Source organism: Peromyscus maniculatus, chromosome 9, assembly GCF_049852395.1.
Source record: "Peromyscus maniculatus bairdii isolate BWxNUB_F1_BW_parent chromosome 9, HU_Pman_BW_mat_3.1, whole genome shotgun sequence".
NCBI classification, from domain to species: domain Eukaryota; kingdom Metazoa; phylum Chordata; class Mammalia; order Rodentia; family Cricetidae; genus Peromyscus; species Peromyscus maniculatus.
This window is the reverse complement of record NC_134860.1, coordinates 74,905,647-74,925,424: the sequence shown is the minus strand read 5'-3', so window position 1 is coordinate 74,925,424 and position 19,778 is coordinate 74,905,647. Positions and strand designations below refer to the sequence as shown.

The 19,778-nt window shown below is 41.7% G+C and overlaps 1 long non-coding RNA gene across 2 annotated transcripts; it reads right to left on the bottom strand.

Annotated features, from left to right (window-relative positions):
• Positions 1 to 9,245: 9,245 nt before the first annotated feature.
• LOC107402057 (uncharacterized) lies at positions 9,246 to 12,744 on the bottom strand. Of its 2 annotated transcripts, none has more exons than XR_013042548.1 (4): positions 12,529 to 12,744; positions 11,901 to 12,040; positions 10,162 to 10,292; positions 9,246 to 10,061 (listed from the first exon to the last, which is right to left on the bottom strand). It is a non-coding gene; the product is annotated as an uncharacterized LOC107402057 (long non-coding RNA). The 2 variants fall into 2 exon arrangements; XR_006075629.2 differs by having other exon boundaries at positions 11,901 to 12,025; positions 12,529 to 12,739.
• Between the last annotated feature and the right edge of the window lie 7,034 nt (positions 12,745 to 19,778).

Sequence of the window (19,778 nt, the reverse complement as noted above, 5' to 3'; positions counted from 1 at the left end):
CAAAGCAAAGCATCACATTTGTGCATGCTCCTTTACTAATATAAATATTTTTGAGTTCCCACCATCTTTAGGAACTGACCCTAACATGGAGTAAACAGGAGGGAGCAGGACCTTAGCCTCCTGACATTCTCAGGCAGGGCGAACACAAAGATCTGAGATGCTGTGGGGATGACGAGGAATCAAGAGACTTGGGAAAGAAGAAGCAGGAAGGCTGACAGTCTTGGCAGTGACTGATGGTTTTCTTAGGAAGAAACATTTAAAATTCGGCTCGGAAATACAAATGCAATTAGCTTGGTGGAAAGGGAGAGGAAGAGCTGCAGGCAGAACATGTGTGGAACATGTGTGGAACCCGAGAGCAGCAGAGGTCAGGTCTTTCCAGGAACCACTTCCATAGGACTAATGATTTCCCAGGAGAGCCTGGGTCTTGTGAAATCCCTGCCATTGGGCTGGCTCCAATGGTCGTCCAGACATGCTGGAGCAGCCAACTGCAAATTCAACTCACACTCCACCCAGCTCACACTCCGGCCAGGGCTTTTGCTTCTGAGTCTAAACGCTCTTAATTTACTCTTTCAATCCCAGAGCACCTTCTTATGGATCATAGAACCCTGGATGAACTTCTTGACTTTCAAAATGACCTGCCACCCATGGAGTGCTTAAGAGTGTTACAGAAAAATCATGTTAAGAAAGATCAAGAGAATAAACAAGGTGGGTCTGGACTTGCCTTGGACCACAAAAGAGAGCTCAGAGGATGAAGTGGGACAAAGAGACAGAATAACATGTGTTTGGAAAGTGGCAAGCATTTAGAGGTGGGGGAGTATACTTATGAACTCAGTTCATTCATGAAACTTCAACCATATCCCTTCTGGAGTCCGTGTTCTTCTTCAGCTGTGAGAGGACTCCCGTATTTGGTGACAGCTGTGAGTTTTGTAACCAACTGGTTTCTTCAGAGAGATTCTCCAGTACTGAAGGCCAGTGCAAGTGATCTAGTGGTCGTATCCAGGGAAGAGGGATCCTCCAGGAGCCAAGCTTACCGCTGCAGACCCTGGTTCCCTCCAGCCTTCCTTCCGTCACCGTCACAGGAGGTACAGACAAGTACTTAGAGACAGACACTGGCCCTTGAACAACTCCACTATTCCCCAGCCCCACTCACACACCAGTCCCGAAGCCTCTGCCATTTGGATCCCCTCAAGCACAGCCTTCCCCCAGGACTGACTGGAATAAAAATATCAATGTGTCTTTGGTCATTTCTTAATGAAGGTGGGATTGCATAAAAACAGCATTAAAAATGAAAAACCCAAAACCCTCAATAGCGCCAAACTGGTTAGAAAATGAAGACAAGAAGAGAGAACAGTGAGCGGGAGAATCCTAGAAAGAGGAAGTGAATCTACTGAGAAACTATTTCCCAGTGAGTCCCAGTATTAATCACAGCTTTCAGACATCAGCACTGGAGAGCACAGCTGAGTGATAATTAGGGACCAAGCAATCTTTCTGAAAGCAGTACAAGATGGAACATTGGGCGAAGTAGATTCTAGTGTGCTCTCCCCTCCCCTCCCCTCCCCTCCCCTCCCCTCCCCTCCCCCCTCCTCCCCTCCCCTCCCCTCTCCTCCCTTCCCTTCCTCCTGTACCACTGTTCCTTAATAGTTTTGAAAAGCCAGAACATTGGCTGAGCGGTCAGTGTGTCGGGAACACTGGAAACTTGGAGCCTAGACTTTGTTTCCTTGAAGGGGAGCCCAGCCATTTATTTGCATAAAAGTTAAAACAATGCTGTGGAGTGTGTGTGTGTGTGTGTGTGTGTGTGTGTGTGTGTTTGCACGCGTACGTGCAAGTAAGTGGAGACAGAGGATTTAAGGCCATAAAGCCATTCTATGTGTTTCTGCAATGATGGATATGTGTTATGCATCCATAAAACACAAATAATAAAAGCCAATGTAACCATGAACTGTAGGTGGTAAACATATTAACAGCAATTCACCCATGGTAAGAAACACACCCCACCAACACAAAATGCTAATGATGAAGGGATCTAGAAGGAGGACAGGGAAGGCAGGAGCTCTCTGTCCTTTCCGTTCACTTCTCTGGAAACCTAACACCGTTAGAAAAGTTTAGAGTCCACAGTTAACCACCAAACTCAATCTCATTCTTCCATTCAGTATTCTTAGACACTGATTGGCTTTTTATCATGCCTTATTCCCTGTTTGGGGCACTTGGGATTCAATAATGAATAAGGCAAAACCCTGCAGCTCCCTGGACTTTTGTTCCAGCTGGGAAGGGATAATGAACACACTCATAAAAAAGGAAATAATGCCAGACAGTGAAGGCTCCAGACCAAAATGAGTCGTCACAGTGCAGTAGCTGAGCCTCCTGCTTGAAGCGTGCTGTTTTCGGCATGGTGGTCCAAGTGGGCCATGGTTAGAAGGGGATGGTTGAGGTCATCCCTAAAGAAAGTCACTTTGTCTATGTTGCAACCATCAAGCAACCAGTTAGCAACCATCAAGACACTGGTGATACACTCCTTAAAAAAAAGAAAAAGAAAAAGAAAAGAAAAAAATCACTTCCCTATTTTCTCCAGGATCTGTTTCAAGTTTTTGATACTCATTCTACGGGATTGTAATTTATTACCTCAGCAAACAACACAGACCTCGCATGCCTTGGTCTTTAAATGCAGCGTTTGCTGAAGTGTCAGGGGCTGCACTGTGCAGTTACTGCACCAGACACAACCTCTGGTTTTAAGGAGGCACAGGTAACAAACAACCTGGTCACACCTTCCATCTGGCTGACAGAAATCCTGAGATGTTATCATTGTTAAACACATCCTAATCACGGCGATGTTAGCATGTGAAGGAAAATGCACACTTACCAGTTATCTACGTGAAAAACTGCCATCTGCTTGTTAGCTTGAACAACATTTAATTCTCTTATGATTTGGAGGCTAACGACCACATCTCAGTCATTGAAGCCATACTCCATTTAGAGGTTTTAGGTTTTAGACCCTTGCTTTTTCCAGCCTTTAGCACATCAAGCCTTACATCTTTGACCCATGAATCTGTCCTCCACCTTCAAAGCTAGTAGCACACAGTATCTAACCTCAGCCATCATATTGCCTCTGTCCTTTAGTCAAATAACTCTTTGCCTTCCTCATGTCAGCACCATCTTGGTTTGGTTTACTGACCACTTGACTATCTTGGACATCTTAAGATCCTAAACTTAAGTTGGCAAAAGTTGTTTTTCCTGTATCCATAGTAACATTTGCTTACAGAGGCTAAGGATTTGGACTTGGGCATCTTTGGGATTCATTATTAAGTCTATCATGGCATGTTAGATATGAAGAAATAAGTAAATGTGAAGTGAAGCCACTGGGTGAGGTCACTGGGTGGTGAATATAGATGTGGGGAGTGTGAGTACTTTGCTCAGGCTCAGAATCATGAAGAGGACATACATCAAAAAAGGCTGCAGAGTGCTGGCCTGTGAGATCTGTGACAACCTAGGCAACTGGAGTCTCCATAGTCAGAAAAGATTCTCCAATGAGTAGTGATTATTACCTTCTATTGGTGAAATTATTAAGGCCACTCCACGTAGTTAAAAGGATATTTATTTAATGGCATAACTTACAAATTAAGGGATAGGTAGGTCGCAGGGTCTGGGGAAGGTGTATCACAGTCCAGCAGTGTTCTCTGGAGCTCTGTTCGGTCCACTTCCACTGTTCAGGGTCCCAGAACAGAGAGAGTGCTGGCCCATCCAGATCTCGGGTCTCCAGGCTCCTCCCCTGGCCCCGCCTCATAGGCGTGACAGTTGCCAGAGTCTCAATGGGGGTTAGAACTTCCAGATCAAAACTGGAATGGCTACCCACTATATCTCCCCCTTTTTGTCTAAATAAGAAGGTTCTAAACTAATACAAGACTATATACAAAGGAATGGTTATCAAATATTGTCCAGGAATATAGAGGGATAATGACCTAGATAAGATGGAACTACAACCAATGCAAACAATATCAAGCAAGAAACACATTCTAAAATCCAGAGAAGTATAGAGAAGAGGTAAATGGCATGTTATAAAGATCATTTTAAAAGTTGTCCTATCCTAAAGAACCTGAATCTAATACTTAATATGTTTTATCTATGATATTATATATACTAAGTTGTAACTATAACTGTTAGTCTTAAATCCCATCAAAGACCTGAGAAGGAACATAATGGTACCTGAGAAATGATAAATGGATGCAAGCAACTTTCTGAAATCTTGCAAGAGTACACCAAGACAGCTGGCAGCCTGGACAGTCACCTAATGTTTCTCAGCATTGTTGGTGTATTTAAATTGGCTACAGGCCTAGAGTATCTGACAGACCATTTTCAGAAGCAGGAATTCTGAAAGACCATCTTACCCTGTCTTGGCAGAGTACAGTGGTCGCTTTCCTTGTGTCCCGCTTGTCCAGAAAAGACAGCATTGCATTTAATGGCGTAACTTACAAATTAAGGGATAGGTAGGTCGCGGGGTCTGGGGAAGGTGTATCGCAATCCAGTGGTGTTCTCTGGAGCTCTGTTCGGTCCACCTATACCGTTCAGGGTCCCAGAACAGAGAGAGTGCTGGCCCATCCAGATCTCGGGTCTCCAGGTACCTCCCCTGGCCCCGCCTTGTAGGCATGACAATTGCCAGAGTCTCAATGGGGCTTGGAACTTCCAGATCAAAGCTGGAATGGCTACCCACTATAACCTTCAAGTCTTGCTCAGTGATTTCAAGTCCAGGAGTGGATGCAGTGCACTTGATAAGGACAATTTAAGAGGAGGAGTGATGGGCACACATCCTGACTGGAGGAAGCTTATGGGAGAATGAATGACGAGCAGATAGGGATACAGTTGTAGACATCTCAGGTTTCCCCACAGAGTGATGGAAGGTGAGAATGTGGGAACTTTTCCAGGATTCATGATGGAAGATGAGGGGGCAAAGCAGAGGGGCAAGGTGAGGATATAAAATAAGTAGCAGATGCCTTTTCATGGTAAATTTACAAAGCAAATGTTCTTCCAAATAATAAAGGTGTAGGATAATAAATGGTGTTTTGATCAGCATCAAGGTCACTGTGCCACACAGGAATTTTTGTGATTCTGCTCATCATTGATGACTAAGCACCAAGCCTGCACTGAAGTCTCATCGTTCAAATGTAAATGAAACACAGATCATAATGATAAAGACTGCTCTATTTTTAATTTGATTTTTTCCCTTAGCCTTACAGCTTTTAATTGTTTCATTCCCCCACGAGAAATTACTAATAACTCAGATGTGATTATTATGAATTCTTTTAATGGAATCATTATCTTACTCTTTATTGGTTTCATATGAATCTTCTAATATAAAGATTGAAAATCCATTCAGAAAGAATGAGACAAACTGTCTCCTGCGTGGATCATTATATAATATACAATAACTAGAAATACCTTATTATCCTGGAAGTTTTGAGACAGAAATGACAAAATGGCACCTATCCATTGACTATGCATTCATGTCTGTCAGTTTGCTAGGCGATTCCAAATCTGTGGGACAGCATGACAAAGTCAGTCTTATTATTCTCATTTTATAAATGAATCAAGGCTTTGCCTACATGACTAGCAAGACACCATTTCAAGTGACAGGGCTCCAGTCACTATGACCTGTGGCTCTTCTCCCGTTCTCCCTCTGGATTCCTTCCTGACACTTGCCCTGTGAACTGCTACACTTCTCATCAATGAGTTTGTTGTGGCAGGATAATTTGGTGGTGTGCTATAACCTGGCAACCCAGTGGCTATCCCAGAGGCCATGCTTAACTTCCCTTCTGCTCTTATTCCACACAACTGCCCTTACATGTCGGGCACAGAATGGCACCTGCCACGGGGGTTCCTCTTGTGATTTGGCTGTAAAATGTCCCTGTGTAGGCTCACGGGTTCGAAACACTCATTTCTCAGCTGGTGCCAGAGCCTTGGGATGTCTGAGTCTTTGGGAAGTCTGGCCTAGCTGGAGGAAGTGGGTCATGAGGCTTTGAGGGTTATAGCTCTATCCCGCTTCCGGTTCAGGCCCCTCTGGTCCTTGATCCACCAAGATGTAAGCAAGTCCACCTCACACATCATCTATCACAGCCAGCAGCATCTTTCATCATGCTTTTATTGCAAGGGTAGGATGTATGATCTCAAATCATGAACCAAACATTGTGTGCATGTGTCTGTGTGTATACATATACAAACATATATATGTGTATATATATATATATATATATATATATATATATATATATATATACATACATACATACACATACACACATATGTGAGTTTTCTGCCTCAGTGGGCTTCTTTGGGTATTTTATTACAGTGATGAGAAAAATGAGCAATACACCTCACGTGTTTTTCACCACAATTGATATGGCTTGGATTTTTTTATTACACCTAAGGAAAAAAAAGTTGCTCAGTTCTCCCCCTTTACTCTCTGAACGTCCACATGAACAGAATGACTGATGTCACCAGCCTCCTCCTCATCATTTCACTTCACTGAAGGAGAAACCATTGTGCTACCAATAGCTGGTCATATTTTTAGAATAAAAAAGACTCTTTCTAAAAATAGCTGACCTCTGGATGGTTCCGTTTCTCCTCCGCCTGCCCACATCGACAGTGCGGCACTTCCTCTCCAGGACTTTTCTTGTTGGTTTCAGCCAACACCTTACTGGTGATATGATCCTTCGGTTTGTTCCTGTTCCTTGATTTCTTGTGTGGGCGCAGTGTCGTCATCTGCTTAAAATACGATTGCCAAGTTATAGGAATATTAATTTCAGGTTATTGTTTTACTTGGTCTAAGTACAACGATGATTTGATCCTTAAATATATTTTTATGCAAGCCGTATTGAGCATTAAGATGAATGTAAAGGCAGTTCACCCACTTTCCCATGAAACAGAGTAGCTTTTCATTGTCAGCTCGTTGTCTAATAACATCGATGACATCTAGACAAATACAAAAATTAAGCAGTTTGGAGGCTAAAAGGGCAATAAAGGTAGAAAAGAGGTGGGGTAATAGCTTGAAGAAAGAGAATACAGGGAGCGAAGTTGGCATTATCTGGTGCTTTCCTCTTTAGCATTTTGTTATTGCTAAAATGTACAGGGTGGGAATATGAGTGGACAGACAGAAGGACACAGGAGTTAGTCAATTTGTGTTGCCATCATGAAACTCAGAGATATAAATTATTGCTCAAAGTCCAGCCAGATAAGAAAGAAAATAGTGAACATTCTACTCACCACATCAATATCCTCAAAGAACTACAGATTAGGTAGAAGTAAACTGAAAACAGACAAGTCTTCACACAGAAATACACTTGATTTCTCCTAATTCCTCAGGGAATGAGGGTGGCAGGCTCCTAATCAATTACCAACAAAAAGGAAAATAGATCCTTATGCAGAAGATATATCATCAGAACCACTAAGGTTTTCCATAGACACTAGCCCTTATTCTATTGGAAATTACTAGGCATGCCTGAAGACAAGACCAAAAATCAAGAAATTAAAAGAAAATAATAAAAATAGGTATGCAGATAACTTTATATTGGGGATATCATAAAAAGTCCTCATGATACAAACAATGGCAAGCTGAATTTCACCAGGACACTAGGATCTTTAAAGAGTGTGATATAAGTTAAAAAAAAAAAAAACCAACCAGTGAATGTGTGTGTCTGTGTGTAAGTATGTACACACGAGTCCAGGTGCCCTCAGAAGCTGGAGGTGTCAGATGTCCCTGGAGTTGGAATCACAGATGGTAGTGAGCCCCCTGATGTGGGTACTGAGAATGAAGCCCCAGCCTCTGCAAACGCAGAGTGTGCTCTCAACCACCGGGCCAGCTCTCTAGCTCCTGTAACACAAGTTTAGAGTTGAATAATAGAATATCTTAGGTTAATAACAAATGGGTTTAACCAAAGATCAAACAACAGTAGAGAGAATTCGTGAACTGGAATGTAAGCAGAAAGAAAGAAAACTCAGATTAAAGCACAGAAAGCGAAGGAGTGCATAAAACGCAGCTGAACTAGAAGCAATGGTTGCCGTGGGAGGCACAGAAATAAGGAGGTGAGGAAATACAAGAACAGTGCTAGAAGATGTAAGGACTGAGACTCTCCAAAATCCAGTGAATCAGATCAACTCACACATGTGAGAAACTCTAAAAACTCAGTGAAGAGTTAATATTTAAAAAAAAAAAAAAAGCAGTATACTGCTCGAAGATAAAAGCATTAATTGAAAAGCAACCAGAGGGGGAGAAAATCCATTACTTTCAAAGTAACTATCACAGAATTTATTGCTTCTCAATATAATAGTGGTAGTAAAAAACAAAAGAAAACAAATAAAAGAAAGAAAACAACAACAAAGAACAAAAACCGTGAGTACACATTCTCCACGAGCGCAGTTTTGAACTTTGAAACGGTAACTAGAAGAGCAGAGCATCCCTGCTCAAGGGTGACTTGCAAATCCATGAAATAGGTCATCCTTTCAGCCTGGTCAATAACCCGTGTCTGCAGAAGCTGCAGGCCCAAGGGGAAAGCGATTGCTTCACTGAACTGACATAGCATCCATCTGCCTTCTAAGTGTCCGTGTTTAGAGCTGCCATAGCCAAGAGCTTTAATCAGAACAGGCTCTTTTCAGTGAGCAGTGGTGAGTGCGGAGACTTAGAGATAACCCAATGAGAATCTTTTCAGTGAACGGTGGTGAGTGCAGAGACTTACAGCTGCCCAATGAGGATAAGAGACCTTTAAGGACCCAGCCCCAAACCAGCCATGTTTTACCACCAGAGCTCAGGGAACATCATGGAAGAGGGATCCAGAAGAATTGAAGACTAGAAGACGGGAAACGAGTTACAAAACGCGGTTCCTTGTGCATAATCCAGCCAATGTAATCATGGGGTCACAGGAGCATCGCTTACCTGCAGCAGACTGGCTTGTCAACAGGTCCCAATGGAGGAAGGGCTCATGGTGCACTATCTCTTCCTCTGACCTACTGGCCATTGATAGATGATGCGAGGAGGAAATCACCGTCTTCAGTTCTGCACCCAATGCCACGCCCACCGGGCTACAGGGGATGGCTCCAAACCCGGGGCCCCACAGAGTGTCGTATTTAAATTCAGTGGATCACAACACAAATAGATAGGGGTGCGAGAAAGATGTCTGTAGAGAAGGGGGAGAGATAAACAGAAGCAGAAGAGAGGCAAGAGGGAGTGGGGGATGAGAGTAATCAGCAGACATGTGTACATTGTGTACATTGTGAAATTGTCAAAGAAGCAATAATAAAAATAATGAGGTACTGGAAGAAATTAATATCAAGTGCTGGAGTAAAACAAATGCCAACATAGAACTCTATATTTATTCAGAATATTCTTCAGATATCAAAGAACAAGAAAGATGTTTTCACAGAAACAAAAAAATTAACTCTCCACAAAACTATACAATAGTGTATTTAAATAATTCAAGAAGCAAAGATATTCTTTTAAATGAAATCAGAAATGTACAGGAAGTGAGTAGTTCTAGAAAAGATAATAAGCATGTTTGTAAACATATCGACTATAATAAAATCATAATATGAAAATAATATGGAATATAAAATACATGTAGACTTTATATACACCTACAATAACACAGAAGTCTCTAGTGAATAGATGGAATTGAAATGTTCTAAGACCCTTGCATTGTCTGGGAACTGTATTAATGACTAATAAATACAATATATAGATTCCTAAATCACTCATAAAATCACTAATACATTCACAAGAATTAAAATAATGAATAAGGATACTTGACTACTTTAGAAAAATGCAAGGAATGGAAAACAAAGGAATTATGGATGAATTAAAAATGAATACTAGAAAAACAAACTAATTTCTGACTGTCGTCTTTATAGGACATATAGTCCCAATGTGGTGACCCAGTGCCTTCCCATCTTGTAAAATTCCCCACCTTTATACAAAGGACAACAGAATCCTGGCTGAGACTCTCCCTGCACTCTCAGACTATCGAAGAAGTCTCCTTTGCTTCAGTTTCCTCCCATTTCCTCCACGCGGTCTTTCCCTTTCTCAGCTGGAAAACAGCAAAAGAAAACCCCATTGAATCTTCCAGGGGAGGGGGGCTTCTCCTGAAAAAAGTTAAAGAGCTAAATAAAATAAGTTAGTTATCAAACCTCCAACTTTCCATGCCTGCACTCTTCCTCACGCTCAGGGTGGAGCATGGCGTCTGTTAGGTCCAGTGAGCCGTCTGCCGGTTATCCCCCCACAGCTTTGTTTATCGGCCCTCCACTTTCCTTGGGAGACCCTGCCATGAAGCATCTCCGTTTAGCTGACACCAGGCATGTGTCATTAAACCCCCAACTTAAACAAGACCCGGAATGGAAAAATCACAAAGCAGGAAGCTTGAGAGCCACATCAAAACAACATTCTTAGATTTGGGAGAAAGCCTTTTCTGATGTAAAGATTTGATGAAAGCTTTTTGGAATGAGTCTAGAACAGCAGTGTTCAACCTTCCTAATGCTGCACCCCTTCATAAAGTTTTTCGTGTTGTGGTGACCCCCAAGCATAAAATTATTTTGTTGCTTACTTCATAACTGTAATTTTGCTACTAATTGTAACTTTGCTACTGTTATGAATCATAATGTAAATGTCTGATACGCAGGATATCTGATATGTGCCCCCCGCCCCCATGAGGTCACAACCCACAGGTTGAGAACCACAGGTTTAGAATCTGCAAGAGGAATTGTGAGCTTTGTCTGAATGGCCTTGTGGAAAGTGGCTCTTCACTGAGTTATATATATCCTGGAGATTCATAAATCCACTGGCAGTAACCCAAGCTATCCTGAGAGCAGAATACTAAAAGTAATGTGGTCATATGTCCTGATTGGCTAGCAGAAGACGGGCCTATATTATGCCTGTTGTCCTGGGTTCATTATGAACAGTTCCTTTTTCTCTCTCAAAAGTGTCCTGGTTTGGATAATGGATTTTATGACCATCCTAATTAAACATCAACAGAGCTAATGAAGCAATTTAAAAAAATTGGACTGTCATTTGGATGACAGAGATGCATCTTGCCAATGTTTGTCCATGTGCAACTAAGCTGGTCCCCTGATTGACTTGGGCAGCTGGAGTCTTGGACAAACAATTGTATACAATTCTAAGTCAGACTTCTCAGCTCTGGTGGTGCACAGTCTAAAGGCAACTGATTCTCCCAAAGCATTTACAAACTGCCCAGTGAGCCAAGAGAAGCAATCTTGGATTCTTATTTGGTTGCTTCCTGCTCTTGTTATCCAAGCCTGTGCTGTGCGGTGCCACGCCCATCTGTGTGGCTTGCAAGGCTAGTGAGCACTTGAAATGTGGCTAATTTGAACTGAGATGCACTCTAAATAGAAAATGTACACTGGATTTAGAAGATGGTACAAAAATGTAAACCATGTCATTAATGAGTGTCCTATTGAATATATTTCAGATTTGTGATGTTTTAGATATGGTTTAAATAAACTAGGTTATTAAAATAATTTTTAACCTCTTATTTTTATACTTTAAACTTTGTATGTGTATCTATTAGAAACTTAATATTACCAATGTGGTTTGGGTTAGCTTGTATCAGACAGTACTTGACCAGCACTTTGACGTTTTCACCCAGAAAACCTTACTGAGCTGAGATTAAGACAAAGTCCAGCTTTATTTCAGCGTACTCTTTGACAGCATTTCCTGTTCTATGTTTTGTCACAGACCTACTAACACTTCCAATTTAAAATAAGATAACAAGTATTAAAGATCAACCACACGGTTAAGAACTCAATAAATGTTAATGTAAGTTCCTCATCTAGAGCAATTGATTTCATCTCGCACACAAACAGGGGCCTTGCCCCTGAAACACAACTCTGATCAGTTAGGAAGGACTGCTTACCTTGAATTCATCTTGTCCATCTTCCATCCTTACTCCCTTGCACCCAAGGGTGTCACTGGCAGCGTTTGCATGGTATTTTATTTGCACTTTACTTATATGAAGAGAAGGTAAAATACACACATGACCTGTTATAAAAGTTCCTGAGATGAGCATAACTCATAGTTAATGATTTAAGTGAAATTTAGTGAACTGAAGAGCATAAATATGGTTTATGCCCTTCATTTTTTTTTCAAGAATTAATGAATTTCAGAAGAAGTGGGAAATGCTTTTTAAAATGTAGCTAATAAACACAGAACCTGTATTAAAAATAAGATCAAACACGTTATGGCAGCTATTGGCAACCAACTAAAGATTTTTGGGTTTTATCGTTATTTGCAACTGGACGTCAGTTTCCTGAGGAGGAGCCAGCGTATTTGAGATCACTGGGGTTGCTATTTAGGTAGTAAAAATCAAAACAATGGCGAAAGGGGGGAGATTGCCACGCTCCAAGCAAGAGTTTGGAAACACACTGTGATAAAAACAAACAAACAAACACAGAGAGACGAGAATGTCAGAGGAAGAAAGTCTCAGAGTTGTAGCACCCACACACAGCTGCAGGCAACATCAAGTTGTTGCAGTAATTGTCTACCTGTATGTTTGGAGCTGGTTCCATTTATAATGTCTTTTTATAATGTATTCTAGAATATTCTATGGTAGAAAAAGCTTTCAAATATAATCTTCACTGTCCTCTTAACTCTTTGTCCATGGCTGTGGAGGCTTCTCACCTGCCTTCTTCTGCTGGTCATCATAGGTTGCCTAAAACATTTGGCTGTTTTAAGTTATAGTAAATGATTAATGTTGCATTCTCAGGGTTGAATGCCGGAAGGGTAATTATTAAGTGAGTGCTTATCACCACTTTAAGTTCCTTCAGTATGCTGACAAATAGTTTCTAGTTTAGGGAATACTTTTAAAGATAAGCATTTTCACTACTTTCAGATGAATGCAATAGTAAAAACAGAGTAACAAACTTGGCAAGCAAATGTTATTTGAGGACTTTATTACATAAGTGATTTTTAGCATATGAATTATTTTTTTTCAGCCAACTACTATCTATTAAACAACCATTTTGCATGGAACTCCAGAGCTAGAAGTACAAAGATCATTAAATTATCTCCTTGCCCCCAGGTAGAGAGTGAAATCAGTAATTCAAAGGGAGTAAGATGTATTTGAAAATGCCTTCCTTGTACAAATATTTTGACAATTTATTCGAATTCTTATATTTTTAGTCAGTAAATTATTTCTACATAAGTAATCATTAGGCAAGGTTTAGCCCCTAACAGAATTATTAAATACTTACTAGGTAAAATTAATACTTTTTTTTTTTCTTTTTTTTGGTTTTTTGAGACAGGGTTTCTCTGTGTAGTTTTGCGCCTTTCCTGGAACTCACTCTGTAGACCAGGCTGGTCTCAAACTCACAGAGATCCGCCTGCCTCTGCCTCCTGAGCGCTGGCATTAAAGGCGTGCGCTTCTGCTGCTGCTGCCGCCACCGCCGCCGCCGCTGCCGCCGCCGCCGCCACCACCACCACCACCACCACCTGTCAATTAATACATTTTATTATGCTTTGCATTTACTTTACATTTACTTTAATTCCTGGAAAGAAAAACAGAGAAATTTTTAGTGGAAATCATTAAGAAAGACTATTTATGTTATAATTTACATCTGGAACCCAGTCAAGTCTAATTTATATAGGATGAGGACAGAGACATTTTCAGATTTACCATCTGGGGAGTGAATGGGACTTCCAACTCTCTTGTGTAGCTTCTAGAAAAATTTGGGCCCTGAGGGTCTGCCTGAATACTGGAGTAAGGAGGGGGAAATGCTTTTGTATGAGCCCACATGTGCACAGAGATGAAAACATGCTTCTAAGAAGAATACATACTGCATATACCATGCAACAAAGACTTATCTGGCCCTAATTATCAATAGTTCCAAGCCTGAAGTATTGTAAGAGAGATTAAGCCAAAAGGGAGAGCCTGTCTGTTCTGTTCAACAAGACCAGAATTCAGCCTTCACCAGCTAAGCCATTGAAAAACACTTTTGGAATACTTCCTACGGCACCAGGTAACATTTTAGACACTAAATACAGTGGTGAATGAAAAAGACTAAGACAAAATTTAATAAATACATGATGTACTGATCTGTACATCTTGCTGCTATAACTGAATACCATGAACTAGGTTATTTATAGAAAATGACGGTGTGTGTGGTTTCTAGTTCTGGAGGCTTGATTTAAGAGCATGAGTGTAAGCCGCATCATAGAGTGGAGGACTAGGACAAGTGTGCTAGAGTGGACCAGTGTGCCGGAGCAAATGTGCCCCTGAGAGGGGGGGACTTTAACAAAGCTACAGTGTCCATAAATAATGTATTTGCCAGAGATATGAATGATTAATCCCTTTATGGATTATCTCCCAAAGATCTCAATTGTATGAGTGGCTACAGCAGTGGCCAAATTTAGTTTTTATGGGGAACAACCACATATAACCAAATCATAACACATCGTGCTCTAACTACTGAGCTAGCTGGTTTATGCCACAGCGTATAATAAAAAGTAATGAGCGCAGGCAGTTTGTAAACGATATGAGATATAAAGGGAGAGTGAGTTAGGTGCCCCCGGAAAGCTGCGGCAGGGAACACAAGTGTTGTGACGTCAGATGGGATGCACAGGACAGTCTCACGGAGCAGCTAAGGTGAAATCTGAAGGAGGTGAGGAGGAGGCCACTCCAACGTATTCCTGAGGACAGAGCGGGTATGCACGCATGAGGGATCTGTGCAAAGAACTTAAGTAACATATTTGCTGGGTCAAGGAACCCCAAGGGGTCTTCGGGGGGCTGAAAGAAAGAGCAGGAACTGAGACCAGAGGCAAACACACAGATAAGATCGTGCAAGGTGTTATTATGAACAAAACTGAGGAGACGTTCAAGGTTTTGAAAGAAGAATGGCATGTTCTTGATGTTTAGAAAGGGCCAGCCTGACCTCTGAGATGCTGGTAGAAGCAGCGACTACTCTAGCGTAGCCAGCCAACCAAAAGATAAGGAGGCTCTGACCTGCTTTACGGCGGCGGCAGCCAGCAGCAGCAGCGGCTTGTGAGAGGTGGTTGGATCCCTCCCTCCGCTCCATCTCACCCGGAGGACCATCGACACTGAGACAGGGATTCTCTCCAGCACACCAGCGGAAACAGAAGGGAGGAACACTTAGATGGCATTACACCACGGAGGTGGTAAAATCAGTGAGACAGGAATGGGCTTGGAGGCCATCATCTTTACAGGATTGACAATTATGTCCAGGGACCTACGGAAAGTAAAGATGCCGATGGAGGGGGAGGGGAGAGTGGCGAAATGAAGACCACAGGAAGAGAGAACGGGAGTCTTGGAAGGGACAGGGAAAAAAATTCACATGGAAAATCCCTAAAAATCCGGACCACCCCAGATGTAGGGAAAGAAACCGCAACTCATCCAAGCCTTCCCTTGAACCGCTCATCTCCAGTCAGTGGGTCCTCGTGGGTGGGGGCGTTTGGCAATTATAACTGGGAGAAGCCATATGCTGTGTAGTTGAAGTTAGAGATGTAACTGCTAACTAACTTACACCATGCAGGGTGGTGCTATGGCCGAGAGGTCCTGCTTTTTATATCAGCTGAACCGGTGAGTGAAGAGCTGCCGTGGTCCTTCTCCACGTCTCATGAGTCTCGTTTTCGTAGGAAGGAAGGTAAACACTTTCAGGAAGTCTCCACAGTTACCAGAACAAGCAGTTGGAAGATGGGTTTCATTTTCCTGATTGCCTCATCCTGTGCCCCAGTGTGAAAGCTCAGGACCTAGGAAATGGCTACACAGGGCTCACGATGGCACAAAAGAAGTAAAAAAAAAAAAAAAAAAAAAAAAAAAAAAAAAAAAAACAATTATGTTCTACTTTTGTAACGTTCAAAATGATCCTGACTATAGGCTCATTTTGAAAGCTAGTGCCTGTGGTCAAAGTATTATTGTAATTACTATAGATTACAAATTAAAAGCCACCATATAGATGTAAAGTAAACCTGGGGGGCGGGGCTGGACACATGGCTTAGAGGTTAAGGGCATGAACTGCTCTTGTAGGGAACTGGAGTTTGATTCCCAGCACTCACACCAAGCTGCTCACAACTGCCTATAAAGACAGCTCTAGGTATCTGGTGCCCTCTTCTGGCTTCTATGGGCAGCTGCACTCATGTGCATATGCCCAGACCCAGACACATACATGCAATTAAAGAATATTCTCTTTAAAAAAAGAAGAAGGAGAAGGAGGAGGAGGAGGAGAAGAAGTAGACCTGAGAAATAACTCCTCGAGCATTATGGCACAAATGAAGGGTATTCCAAGTCAAATATGGCACCAGTCTCAAATTCTCTGAGACTGAGGAAACCACTGTACTCTTGTAGCAAGAGGTCCTCCCTCAAAGATCCATTCCCCATTCACCTTAAAGGCACTGAGCATGTGGTACGATGGTTTCCAAAGCTGGGTATTCCAGGAGGAGAGTACAGCAGACTTTGGCTTATTTATCTTAAACAATAGATAAGGGATGGACACTTGCTCCAAGAGGTTTGTGTAACCACGGACCACACACAGGTTCTGCCAAGGACAGGTGTAAGTTGTTGCCCCTTTCAGAACCAGATCATGTTCTACACATTCCAGCATTTTCCATCATAGGCATGTCTGTGCTTTGTGACCATGAAACTCCTTCACAGCATTCGGAGACGTCCCCTGGTTATCTTATGTCAAGGAATTTTAAACAAGTGCTATTTTAAAACTAATTGTTTTCTAAAAAAAAAAAAAAAAAGACACCAAATGGCACAAAATTGTTTACCATTTTTACCAACACAAAATGCTGACAGTAAGCCAGATGATATTTAAAATTCAGGCACATGTTTTTTAAACGTCGAGTAAAATAAGTTACTTCTGAAATACACATGTGCTGTAAAGAGGGTTGTTTCTTTAAAGATATTTGAAAACACTCCTTTGCTATGTGATTGTGATGCTGAAAACAATATAAACAACCATGGAGCTCTCTCACCAACACAACTATGAACACTAGAGGCAACTTTTAAAATATACTCAATATTTTTTTGGACAGAGTTCTAGTGAATTTTATATCTATTTTTAAATTTAGAACTTTCCAAATTATATGTGAGAAAAAAAATGGATTGATTCCAGAGAAGGTGAAAAATTAGTAGCCAAATTTCAGGGTGAGTAATATCTTCATGTAATTCCGAGCAGGTCTGGAAAATGAGAAAAATGTAAACTTAGTGAACAACTTTCAGTCAGATCTGCAAGCTAGCTGTCATTAGCAGGCTAGTCACTTAAGACAGTGACAAGAGCTCCTCCCATTTAGTGACAGTTAGAACTTGGAACCGTGTCATAAAGGGCAAAAGCAAGATTTTAAAAAAATTTACAAAGAAAGTCAAATAAGACAAAACTCAAGCTGTGGTAGACGGTTTCTGCAATGACTGCATAAATCCTTCTAGCTAGCCACGCCTTTCACATCATCTCCCAAACTGAAGGTCCGAGGCTTCCTTGTGCTCTTGCTTCGGCCGAGGGCTCACTACCGCTATTACACAGTCAGCCTTGAGAAAACCTCAGGCCACAATCAGAAGCTCGTGCACACAAGGGTAGCTGGGACCCAACTAACAGTGTCAGAGGCTGGTGAGGAACCGGAACGCCACGACTCATGGAGGAGCCCAGCCTGTTTCTTACCCAAAGAATCATGAAGTAGCAAGTGATAGCTGTCTGAATTACTAACTCTTGGGTGTTTTGCTATATAGCAAAGGCTGACTGATAGAAAAGTGTAGTCAGTAATGATGGTTAAGGAGAAAACCAATGGGTTCTTTTCCGTCTAAACAATGTTCATCATAAACTTACTGTTTATTTACCTACCTTTCATATTCTATACTTGGACATAATACAAGCACATTATATAAATCCACAGTACCTGATATAAATTTACATGTAAGTGAACAATCACAATATCTGAACACCCTATGTTAGAGATAAGGGTGGAGACTCACGGAATTCTTGCCACTGGAGAGTTTATGAGTTTTTCTTCTATTGACATTCTGATTGCCCAGGCATTTCTTTACTATCACATCATAAGATAGGTTCGGATAACTCAGAGGGTTGAAATTATTTTACATCAAACATAGTGTCAACTAAAAGAATCTAGAAATATCTTTTTAAATTTGTGTTTAAAAACCCAAGCCCAGGCCAGGCATGATGGCACACGCCTTTAATCCCAAGTAGATCTCTGAGTTTGAGGCCAGCCTGGCCTACAGAAGTGAGTTCCGGGATGGTCTACATAGTAAGACCCTGTCTCAAATAAACAAACAACGACAATAACAACAACAACAACACCCAAACCAGAGCTGGGCACACTCCATTAAACCCCAGCATGTGGGAAGCTGAGACAGGAGCATTGCTGCAAGTCCAAGCTGGATTATACAGTGAGTTCCAGCGCTGCCCGGGATACTTTGTGAGACTCTTGTCTCAGAACCCAAAATAAACAGAGTAAAAAGCCAAACAAACAAAAACAAAACTGAGTTTGGTCCTGTTCTGCAGTGTTTTCATAGCTGCCATGTGCTCCTGATTTTAACTCCCTGTAAGAATCCGTGTGACCTGTTAGAATGGCTACGATCAAAAACACCAATGACAGTCAATGTTGGAGAGGATGTGGAGCAAAGGGAACACTCCTCCACTGTTGGTGGGAATGTAAACTTGTACAACCACTGTGGAAATCAGTATGGCGGTTTCTCAGAAAATTAGGAATCGAACTACCTCAAGACCCAGCCATCCTACTCTTGGGCATATACCCAAGGAATGCTGATTCATACCATAAAGATACATGCTCAGCTATGTTCATAGCAACACTATTTGTAATAGCCAGAACCTGGAAACAACCTAGATACCCATCAACAGAAGAATGGATGGAAAAAATGTGATACATATACACAATGGAGTACTACTCAGCAGAGAAAAACAATGAAAGCATGAAATTTGCAGGCAAATGGATGGAACTAGAAAAAAATCATCCTGAGTGAGGTAACCCAAACCCAGAAAGACAGTCATGGTATGTACTCACTCATAAGTGGATTCTAGATATAAAATAAAGAACAATCAAACCACAACCCATAGAACCATAGAGGCTATATATATATAGCATGGAGGTCCCTAGGATGACTGTGGCTTATAATAAATTTCAGTTTTACTCAATTATTGAAAAAAATAGCCAAATGAATGGAAACACATGAACTATGAACCAAAGGCTGAAGGGCCCCCAGCTGGAGCAGGCCCTCTGAATAGGTGAGACAGTTGATTGGCTTGATCAGTTTGGGAGGCACCTAGGCAGTGGGACCAAGTCCTGTGCTCATTGCATGAGTTGGCTGTTTGAAACCTGGAGCTTATGCAGGGACACTTGGCTCAGTCTGGGAGGAAGGGACTGGACCTGCCTGGACTGAGTCTACCAGGTTGATCGCAGTCCTCGGGGGAGGACTTGTCCTGGAGGAGGTGGGAATGGGGGGTGGGCTGGGGGTAAAGGGAAGGGGTGGGAGGGGGGAGAATAGGGGAACCCATGGCTGATATGTAGAACTGAATGGTATTGTAAAATAATATGTATATATATAAAAGAATCCGTGTGACGTCTCCAAACTCAGTCCCTAAAGCAACGAGCGGCTTTGGTGTCCAGTGACTGATCCCAATTTCCACATCCAATTGACATTCACTATTCTAAAGAGTGGCTATTATTTTCCCCTCTTTTAGAAAACTTGAGTTGAAAAACCATCAGTCCTTGCACAAACAAAACTGGTTTTAATTCTACCTTCTAAATA